Source organism: Diadema setosum, unplaced genomic scaffold (assembly GCF_964275005.1).
Source record: "Diadema setosum unplaced genomic scaffold, eeDiaSeto1 scaffold_42, whole genome shotgun sequence".
Lineage (NCBI taxonomy): Eukaryota > Metazoa > Echinodermata > Echinoidea > Diadematoida > Diadematidae > Diadema > Diadema setosum.
In genome coordinates, this window is record NW_027307668.1 from 85,150 (window position 1) to 95,981 (window position 10,832).

General features: G+C 36.3%; 1 long non-coding RNA gene across 1 annotated transcript; it reads left to right on the forward strand.

The window, feature by feature from the left end:
• The first annotated feature begins 404 nt into the window (after positions 1-404).
• Positions 405-3,931, forward strand: LOC140245847 (uncharacterized). The gene is made up of 3 exons (XR_011902386.1): positions 405-611; positions 2,914-3,011; positions 3,472-3,931. It is a non-coding gene; the product is annotated as an uncharacterized lncRNA (long non-coding RNA).
• Positions 3,932-10,832: the final 6,901 nt, after the last annotated feature.

Below are 10,832 nucleotides of genomic sequence, written 5' to 3' on the forward strand. Positions count from 1 at the left end.
CACGTACCCCCCCCCCCCCCCATCTGCTGGTTTAAAAAAAAGGAAAAATTTTTAAAAAATGAAAAAAAAATACAAAAAACCTACGAAAATGGTAATTCAAGGGTTAGTAAACTGCTTTTGAAATCGACATGAAAGGATGATCAAGAAAAAAAGATATTTTTCTAAGATTTCTTTTAACCATATCGTCGACGTTTTCACGAACTGACGCTATTTCGATTTTGGTCAAAATTTTCAAAATCGAGATATTGGTACCAAATGAAAGTGCTTTCAAAACTCTACCAAATCCCAAAATTTTAGATCACAAAATTAATTATTCTTAATTTTATCAAAGAAAGAAAAAAACGACGGTACTCGAAATATCGAGAAATTGAGAAAAAGGAGTTTCACGAACCGACGCACGAAAGATACGCCGGTTCGTAAAACCCGAATTGCTACGGTGAAGAGCAATGCGGGTTTTACGAACCGTCGCAGTTGCATTACTTTGAGCTTTGTTCAACTTACTGGCCTAGAATTAGGTTTTGGCCCTAATCCAGATCTCAGAGTGAGAACCAAACCTTCTGAAAGATGAATGACGGCCTAAGCCAGCCCACTGTCCACGAGTGAAGTGAATGGTAAGCTATAATCATATTAAAATCATGCTCAAAATAACAGTTTCAGTTGGACTACCATAACCATTAATTGCGGTAGTGTGTAGTCCCATGTATTCAATCGCGTGATGCTTATGAAGCCTAGTCTGTAAACGCCATACAATTTCAAATTAGATCCCAAATCATATTATTTATTGTTTCTTTTCAACTTATGTCGTTACTTCTGAGACTACTGAGTACTGTAGTCGTATTACGTCTGTGTGCAAGACATGCAGATTGTAAGATTTCAAAGTCTCGAAGACACTAAAAGCCTTGACTTTTGAGTTGAAAATGAAATCATGAGATTGACAAAGTAGGCGTACTAAACTAAAAAAAAAAGAAGAAATAAAAAGTCTAACAGTAAAACTCAAAGGAAGGGTAAAGAATAAAGTTAGACATGTTAGACTTTTACTTTCAAGTCTAACTATTAAGTCTAAGTTAAGACTTTATTTGTAATACCAGTTACTAAAACTACAAGATCAGCTGAAGTCTAAGACCAAGTCAAATTAACACAGTTCAGAGCCATACCGGTAGTCTAGCTCTAGATCTACATCTAGACTAGTGGTAATAGTAGGTAGAGTCCACCCATTTTTCCCCCCAATCTTTACTGGTCCATTCCTGAAAAAGTTACTGGTCAGTGTCCAACAGTAATTTTTCCTGGTCAGGGACCGTCGGACCAGTGCCAGTGTGCAGCGTTGGTGTAGATGTCATCTATGACAGTATGTGGTCTAGTGATACTACCTAAACACTACGAGTACTCTACAGGTTAGGTGGCTTTCCTGTACAGTGCAGTGTTAAAGTATACTTGTGAATTCAGCCCTAGTACCGTACTGTGTGTAGTGTATGTCTAACGTTAGTTCGAGTGGAGTACCTAAGCACAGCGGTGGGGCTTTTTTCCCCTAAAACTTGTGAATGTGGCCCAACCAAATGGCGTTTATATATTTACGCTTGATTGATAGTGATACAGTGGCGCTGTCGATTTCCACAGCAGCCATACATTATCTTTTGTCCTTTCTTCTTTCCTTTTTTCCCTTTGTTCTTTCACTCTTTTTATTCTTGGAATCGAAGGACTTCCTAAGAAATGTCCCTCGACTGATTTAACTAGGACTCTTGAGTCCTGGTAAACCTAACCTTACCGAGTAACCGTTAACGTTTGTTAGGCCTAACATAACAGTAACACTGACTTAGCCCTGTATTGACTTTGTCTTTGGCCGACTTACTGAGATGGCGAGTCTCACTCTTTAACGTTAGTCTAAACGTAGTCGCTAGATCTGTCAGTGTCAGTGTCAGCGGTTATTGTATATGGTGCCATCTCTAACGTACTTTAACAAGTTGATGTTAGTTATCTATGTCAACTTGCTGATTTAGTAATAGTGGTACTGTCATCCTGTTGGACATCGCCGAAATATCATCCGTGACGTGTTAATTTCGTGTCACAAAGACAAAAGTTGCCAAGATCTAATAGTATTAGATGTCTAGATTTAGATGTAGTCTAGATCTAAGTAATATGAAATCTGTGTAACTTAAAAGTGAAAGGTCTAGACTTCACTTAGTCTATAATTAGACCAGACATTCATGAGGCAAAGGTCTATTTAGTAGATCTATTCTTATTCTATTTTAATGTCAATTCCTGCTAACTCGCCACGTGTTATTCCTAAGGCCAAGGACTTCCGGGTTAGTGATTTTTTTTTGATAAATACCAAACAGCAGACGTGTTTCATTTGCATTTTTGCACAGACTTCATGAAAATATGTGCAGTATCAAAGAAATATGATGCACATGACAATGCCACTGTTTTATAGGTGAATGGTTAATACCTTTAAAAGCTGAATGATAATGTAGAGTCTAGGTCTAATTAAGATGATACAGTCTCTGATAAGAAACAGGTTTGATTGTCGTAGACTGTTTCCCAAATGCAGGTAGTAATATTCAGCTACTTCAATGCAATGCCTTGTTTACAAGTACATGTAGATTTATATTCATGTGAATGATAATTCAATTTCTACATGAGACTTACTAAGTGCTAGACATAAGATCTTGCATCATTAAAATGTGTAAATGACGAGACAATTTGAATATGGATCAAAGACGAACAGCAGTATAATTTGACATTCTTTGATCCTGCATAGGCCTACCATTTTGTTTTATGTTTAATATAAATAGAGCGAAATAATTTCAACTTCTGTTTTGTTGGCTGATTTTTTTTTCTTCTCAAAATTAAAGTTGTATCTTGTACCATGATGTTTGATTTTAATCAAAACTTCTTAATTTCTTTCTTTTCTTTCAGATGACTGGTGCCATGTAGTAGCGAAGAACTGGACTGTCTCAGAAAAGAAAAGAAAAAGTACAGGGTCGTGTACATCATCAACGGATGTGAATACAATGGTAATTAGAGTCTAGGTCTAATCAAGATGTTAAAGTCTCTGATAATAAAGAAGTTTGATTGTCGTAGACCGTTTCCCAAATGCAGTTAGTAATATTCAGCTTTTTCAAAGCAATGCCTTATTTACAAGGACATGTAGATTTATTCATGTGAATGATAATTTAATTTCTACATGAGACTTACTAAGTGCTAGACATAAGATCTTGCATCATTAAAATATGTAAAAGGCGAGACAATTTGAATATGCATCAAAGACGAACAGCAGTATTTTTTTGACATTCTTGATCCTGTATACCATTCTGTTTTATGTTTAATATAGATAGAGCAAAATGATTTCAACTACAGCTTAGTTGGCTGATTTCTTTTTCTCAAAATGAAAGTTGTATCTTGTATCATGATGTTTGATTTTAATCGAAAGTTCTTAATTTCTGTCTTTTCTTTCACACGACTGATGCCATGCAGTAGCGAAGAGCTGGACTGTTTCAGAGAAGAAAAAAAGTACAGCATCGTGCTTATCATCAAGGAATGTGAATACAATGGCTTAGGAAAGAAGACAATCTACAGATAGGATAGAAGGGAGAACTTGGGATGAAGGGCGACAACATAAGGACGGTATATCTACATTAAAATGTGATTGTAAAGTGGAAACATGAAAGAAGATTCTAAGATTGAAGGTGAAAACATGCATTCCATTCTGTGATGTCGTAATTACAATTTTGCTACACTTTAATAACACTACTGAGAGACATTTATATCAAGGCAAGCTTCATGTGGATATGGAATGTTAGATTTTCTTTAAGTGTTCATTGGTATGTATTTCATGATAATAAATCTTGAAGGTTTTGTGTGGTAATCATAACCTTGTGATACATCTTGATAAATTTCTAAGTGCACATTGGCAATATTCAGATGATGCTGTAATCAGATGAAGTTATATGGTTGAATAATCATTGCATAGTTGTAATAGTTATCGACTGAGGATTAACATGCCCTTCACTGATTTATTTTTCGTAAACGGTGATAATTGCGAGAGTCAATCTAAATTGTCGGGGGCATAACCAAATGTGTCACACTGTCAAAATGTGTATATCAGAAACTTTTAGCTCGCTGTACGAATTTTCACAGAAAACAGATTTATGAGAGTCACAAATGGTAGCTGAGACCCATTAACAAAAAGTTCCAGCTTCATCTTCAACCATGTTCATGATACATGTTCATCTACATTTTGCAAACATTCTGAATGTTGATTGAGACATGTTATACATGTATGTATTTTTATGAAATTAATGCAACAAATAATCAAATATGCATCTCTGCTAGATGATAATATTAATCCAGTTAATGACATGCCAAACTCACCTCAAACTGTAATTCATTCTATTCTCCTTTATTCTTTTATTTATTATTTTGTTGTCTTCAACCCACTTTGAATGTGTTACGTATGATTCTTATAAACATGGGAAATGCACTCCATATAACTGATAGGACTTATAACAAATTGACATAATCATTCAACCATCACTAGACAGTTCTGTTATGAGATGTTCTTTATTTAACTAAAATTGTAAATTATGATACGTGTATGCTCCCATGCAAACTCACAACAAAATACAGAAATATGATTTCTTTTAATAATAATTCATTATGTCTCTAAATGTACAATTAAAGATAGTGACTACAAAAAGGATGTCAAACATTGTATATTAAAATAATAGATTATTCATTTGTCTCCATCCGTAGTAACACATGCAACTGCAGTGTGCAGTTTGTTGGCTGCTGTGAAAAAAAAAAAAAAAATCACAGGCAGCCCAAGCGGGATTCGAACCCACGACCTCCGGATTACTAGACCAGCGCCATAACCACTAGACCACCGGGATGCCCTAGCACTACCTTTAGACATGAATGATTAAATATAGAAGGGCTTGGGGGCGCTTCGAAGTTAACTGCTCTTATTAAATATGCACATGTCATTTGCAACTCGACTAAAGATGATTAAACGCACTGAAATTCTTACTTTAAATGATATTCATAATCTGTTTTTTTTTTCTTTAATAGCTTGGGATGTACACTTCATACACTGTATCGGTCTACATTTCGCCTACAATATGGAATTCTTTACTTCGAGACGTTTGTTTTTTTACAAAAGAAAATTAAGAGTCCTTTAAAGGTGCTGTAAAACAGTGGCATGTTTTTTTTTTTTTTTTTTTTTTTTTTTTTTTTTTTTTTTGGGGGGGGGGGGGGGAGGGGAGTCAAATTAGCCTTGGCCCCTCTCCACCGTCCTTCCCCCCCCCCCCCCCTTTGGCTACATTTTTTTTTTAGTCATCACATGAAAATTCGTCTGCATCCACCCCGTAGTTTTGCTGATGACCTTTCTTTTTAATTATCTTAACCACACACAATTTTGGCCGAATTTCCCCACCCCTCTTGTGAATTTGCTAGCACATGTGTTTATAGTACTGGTGGATTAAGGATTCGGAGGGGGGGGGGGCCAAAATTTCTCTTTTCTCATATGTAACAAGCCTACGGGGCGAAAGGCTGATATTATGGGCTTTCTACACACATTTTTAGATGCTAATTATTGGTTAATATGAGCACGATCATTTATGTTGTGATTAATTTGTTTCCTTTTCATATATGTATGACTTCTATTAGAGACTTAATTGGCTTGGCACTCCTTACATCGACCTATTTTAGACACCCATTTCCTTCTCTCTCTCTTGCTTTTTCTCTACTGTCCTGTGAATAGTGTAACTACATGTACATGCAGTACCTCTTCTCTTTTGTATGATATACATCAAGTTTCCATCTAAGCATAATGTGTGTTGCAGCACTCTCAAGCTTCATGCATATGCAGCAACATCTTTTTATGTTCATATACATAATTATGCTTGATATATTAATTTGAGAATGTTATTCTTTCTTTTGTATATGTTCCGTCCGCACTCTATAGATGTAAATGTACATTGTAAGATTTGGTGCGCATGTTCGAACTGTGTTTCTCTTTTTGTGAACACACAAGAACTGATGTAATAATGAACTTGAATTACGCATATTCTTTAATATTGATTCCATCTCCATTTGCCATTAGATATTTATTGATTTATGGGGCTCTTCCACAATTGTTATCCTTCCCATTGTCACTACTCATCTCTGAATAATTCAAATTTGATACTTTATTGAGAACCTATGTTTCTTCGATTACATAATGTACCTCTTCAATATATTGCTGCAAAAGGTATAATAAAACATGACCATTGTTATATATTTAAAATGAAGCATGAAATTCTGACAATTTTGATATTTATGTATTTTTAGGAGTTTATCAGTTTCGAAGAGTGCATGCAGGATGAGTTTTATGTTTTTATATGATCAAGTGCAGCTATCAAAGAATCTGTTGAGCAGGAAAGAGAAAGATGGAAAATGAGGAATTATGAGTGAATTCGCATGCAAGCCAAATGACAATAATGACACCGATAAAAATTGTGACAAAGTAAAAGTCACAAATAATGTGGAATAATAAGAAATAAAGAAATTAATAGATTATTTCAGAGAAAGAAATAACAGAGTGCATGAGTATGAAAGATGAGTAAATGCAAGTAATCATTACTGACTGGCACATCTTTTTCCCTATATTTAGCGGTATCCTTCATCTTAGAACAAACATTCATAATTATTATGAAAGAAGTGAACTGAATTTGAATTAAAAATTATGTGAAAAATAAAGAAAGTAAGTTAAAAAAGTTAAAAAAAAACAGTAAAAAGTAAAAAAAATATGAAACACAGTATACCGAGTACATATTAATTACCAAATGATAAATGTCCACATGCAAAAGTGTTGAATAATATATCCACACAAAAAAGGAGGGGGAGGGCAAAGAAATCTTTGGAGCGATCAACGACAGCTCTAATAACAATGCTAAATGAAGATGAAAACAAGGACAACACGCTTTTTAGAACAATTAAGAGAAACTGGCTTATATTATCATCTTAATTATCACCTAATGTATTATAATCATCACAATAATCATTACATGACAATTAATTTCAATTAATAAGGGTATTGTTGACAAGCAGGTATAGCCCTAATAGTATTTGTATGTAAACACACACGAAAATGAAATAGCGACGGTTCGTAAATACACGCGTATTGCACGTTACCTATTGTGCAGGCCCTACAGCGCGGGTCTCACGAACCGGCGTAATACAACTTACGTCGGTTCGTGAGACCTGCGCTTAAGTACATAACCTATGGTGCGCGCAAGAAACGATGGATTTACGAACCGACGCAGTGAGTTTGAAAACAGAAATATCGTAATTCTTTTGAATTCACACTAAAATTACACTATGGATAGGAAGAACAACTTCCACTCTCATCACCCTGTCAAAATTTTCACACACAAGACAGGAAAAGTCATTGAAAACGTTGTCTAAAACTTGTGAGATCTTTAAACGCGATTTTCTCAGAATTGCATTTTCGCTCAAAAACGAAATAGCGTCGGTTCGTGGTAACACCGACGATATAATCAAAGACGTATAAAAAGCCCGGAGACGACAAAAGATTGTGATTCAGTGTGATTCCTGGTTGGCATTTTGAATACAAGCAGGATGTGTGCAGTGTACTCAGAATATCGGAATGGCAAAAAGAGTCGCTGCAATGTTGCGCAATGTGATGTTTGATAGGTTGTACACATTTGCTGTCAAAGCTTGATCATTGATTTTGCAGTGTTGCTTTACATACTAGTCTATATCAAAATGCCTTGCATTGCCAATAATAAGACTTGACCTTGGCTATTTCCTAACTTTTCCATCTACATGAAACACACACACTCACAAACACAAACAAATTAGGGGATGTTCTATATAAAGTGCAGATTTTGGACATCCTTCTCCCGCTTGGTCACTTCGACGTCCCCTCGCTGGTCATACCTTCCCCAATCATGAACTTAAACCGACACCCTTGACTACCAGTGGCGGATCCAGGGGGCGCACCGGGCGCCCCCTCCCTCCAATGCGAAAAAAAATATACATGTAGCTACAAACGACAGTTTTTGGACGGTAAAATGTCAAAATTTTCAAGCTCGCTAGCTTCACTCGCTCGCATTTAACCGTTATATGCCATTCTCCTGATGTTACTGCCAGTAATTGCCAGCAGTTGCGCCCGGTGCACCCCCCCCCCCCGAATTTCCAAAACGGCAGTTCTGGGACTGTTAAATATCACAATTTTCAAGCTCGCTCGCTTCGCTCGCTCGCATTTAATCGTTATGCAATTTTCCTGATGTTGCTGTTAGTAATTGCCAGCAGTTGCGCCCGGTGCGCCCCCTCCCCTTAATTTCCAAAGCGAAAAAATATAGCTACAAACGGCAGTTTTGGGACTGTAAAATGTCAAAATTTTCAAGCTCGCTCGCTTCGCTCGCTCGCATTTAATCGTTATGCAATTCTCCTGATGTTGCTGTCAGTAATTGCCAGTAGCTGCGCCCGGTGCGCCCCCTCCCCTTAATTTCTAAAGCGAAAAAATATAGCTACAAACGGCAGTTTTGGGACTGTAAAACTTCGAAATTTTCAAGCTCGCTCGCTTCGCTCGCTCTCATTTAATCGTTATGCCATTCTCCTGATGTTACTGCCAACAACTGCCAACAGTTGCACCCGGTGCAACCCCCTTAGTTTATATATATATATATATATATACATATATTATTATATATAGCTACAAACGGCAGTTTGGGGACTGTAAAATGTCAAAATTTTCAAGCTCGCTCGCTCCGCTCGCTCGCATTTAATTGTACAGTTATGCAATTCTGATGTTGCTTCCATGAGGTGCCCCCCCCCCCCAATGTCTTGACCCACGGTACGCCACTGAACACCCCCCCCCCTCTAAAAAATCCTGGGTACACCTATGCTTCCACTTTCAATACTTTATGGGAGTATCTTAAATGATACTCTCTTCAACATACCACTATATTTATACAACTCTTCATTTAAGGCATGCAAATGGGATTTCCTACCTTAAAGATCTTTTCTCCCACATCGTTCCTCAATCAGTTCCCAATATGAAAGATCTAATAATGACAGATCAAAAGCTAATGTTTTTAATCAATATTTTGCAAATATTGGGTTAGAACTATCATCGGATATCCCATCTGTTTCCCCTCCGTCTCCAGCCTCATAGCACGTTGACTCCTCTAATTTTTCCAAGCAAACTTCTCCCACGTTTTCTTTCAAACCTGTTTCTGAAGATGAAGTTAGCAACCTTATCAGAAGCAGGTAAAACAAGAAATCTGTTGCTGTAGACAGAATTTATATGCACATGTTAAAGATATCCGCTCCTGCCACCGTTCCTTGTCTTACATACCTTCTTAATAAGTCACTATCAGAAGGCGATTTTCCAATACGTTGGAAACAGGCAAACGTGCAAATCCTCGAGAAGATTGCCGGTTAGAAATTCTCATAGTTTTTAACATCTAAAAATATACTTTAGGAGAAACAGTCAGGGTTCAGGCAAAAGCACCCAACTGTGACAGCTCTTGCACGTATTTCAGACGATTGGTTAAAAGTGTCTGACAATGGTCAGTACACAGGAGCAGTTGTAATTGATATGAAAAAAAAAGCATTCGATACGGTTGATATCAGTATTCTACTAAAAATGCTTATGCGTGCTGGTGTGGAAGGAAATAGTTTTGCCTGGTTTTAAAGTTACCTAGCCAACCGTCAAATATGTATTTTTTTTTTTTTTTTGCGAAATGTCTGAGTTTGTTAATGTCAATTAACATGTACGGTGTACCTCAAGGTTTAATCCTTGGACCACTGCTGTTCACTCTTTATATAGACTATAACTATAGTTCAGCAGGTAGAGCACTGCGACTTATATAACTTTGCGCTAATGATACCAAAGATGTCAATTGTATTAATTATTTTCTTCACGCATATTTGGAACGTATACATGATTGGATGTGTTTGAACAAATTGAGCTTGAATGTCGATTAAACGAACAGCATATTTTTGGTACCCGTTTGATATTGACAAAACGCACAAAATTAAATGTTCATATCAGTGGAAAGTTTATTCAATGCAAGAAAGCTGTTAAATATTCTGGGGAGATAATAGACCAAAAACTAACATGGAACGGTCATATTGAATAAATTTATAAAAGAATTAGTAAATAGGTCAATGTTTTACGTCGTCTTTGACTTTATATTAATGAACGTAATTTGAAATTGACTTTAATACGGCACAATATATTCTCTCTTTGTTTGCTTACGCAGATGTAGTGATTGATTCTTCACACCTGATATAAACCGATCGATTACAGAAATTACAAAACAGGGCTGGTAGAATAATACTTGGAATAAGTCCTTATAGACACATATCTAATCATGAATTACATCAAATTTCGAATTGGGAATCTCTAAAATCTCACCGTATTAAACATACTATATCTTGGTGTACAAAAGTTTAAATGTGACCCTGCACCTCAAAACAAACAAAAAGTCGCCAGACATTAATTTTTAGTTAAGACCATATTCTGAAAGAGCAGACTTTAAGCTTTAAAATGATGTATAAATCAAATCAAATGGACTCTCCTAACCTATCTAAATATTGGAAAGAAAGCACAAACTCAGGAAAAGTGTGAACTGAGAAAAGAGGCTCTGAAGTACAGTGTCTATTCAAGCGCTTAATCTTTACCAAACCGTGCTGGCTGTGCGAAGAATGGGACAAAAAACAGGAAGTAAACCACCAGAGTAACAACAATGAAGGGATTATTAGATTAAACTGAAATTAAGCATGCCTCATTAACACATTTGTCCATGATTAATGCCAACTTTCAA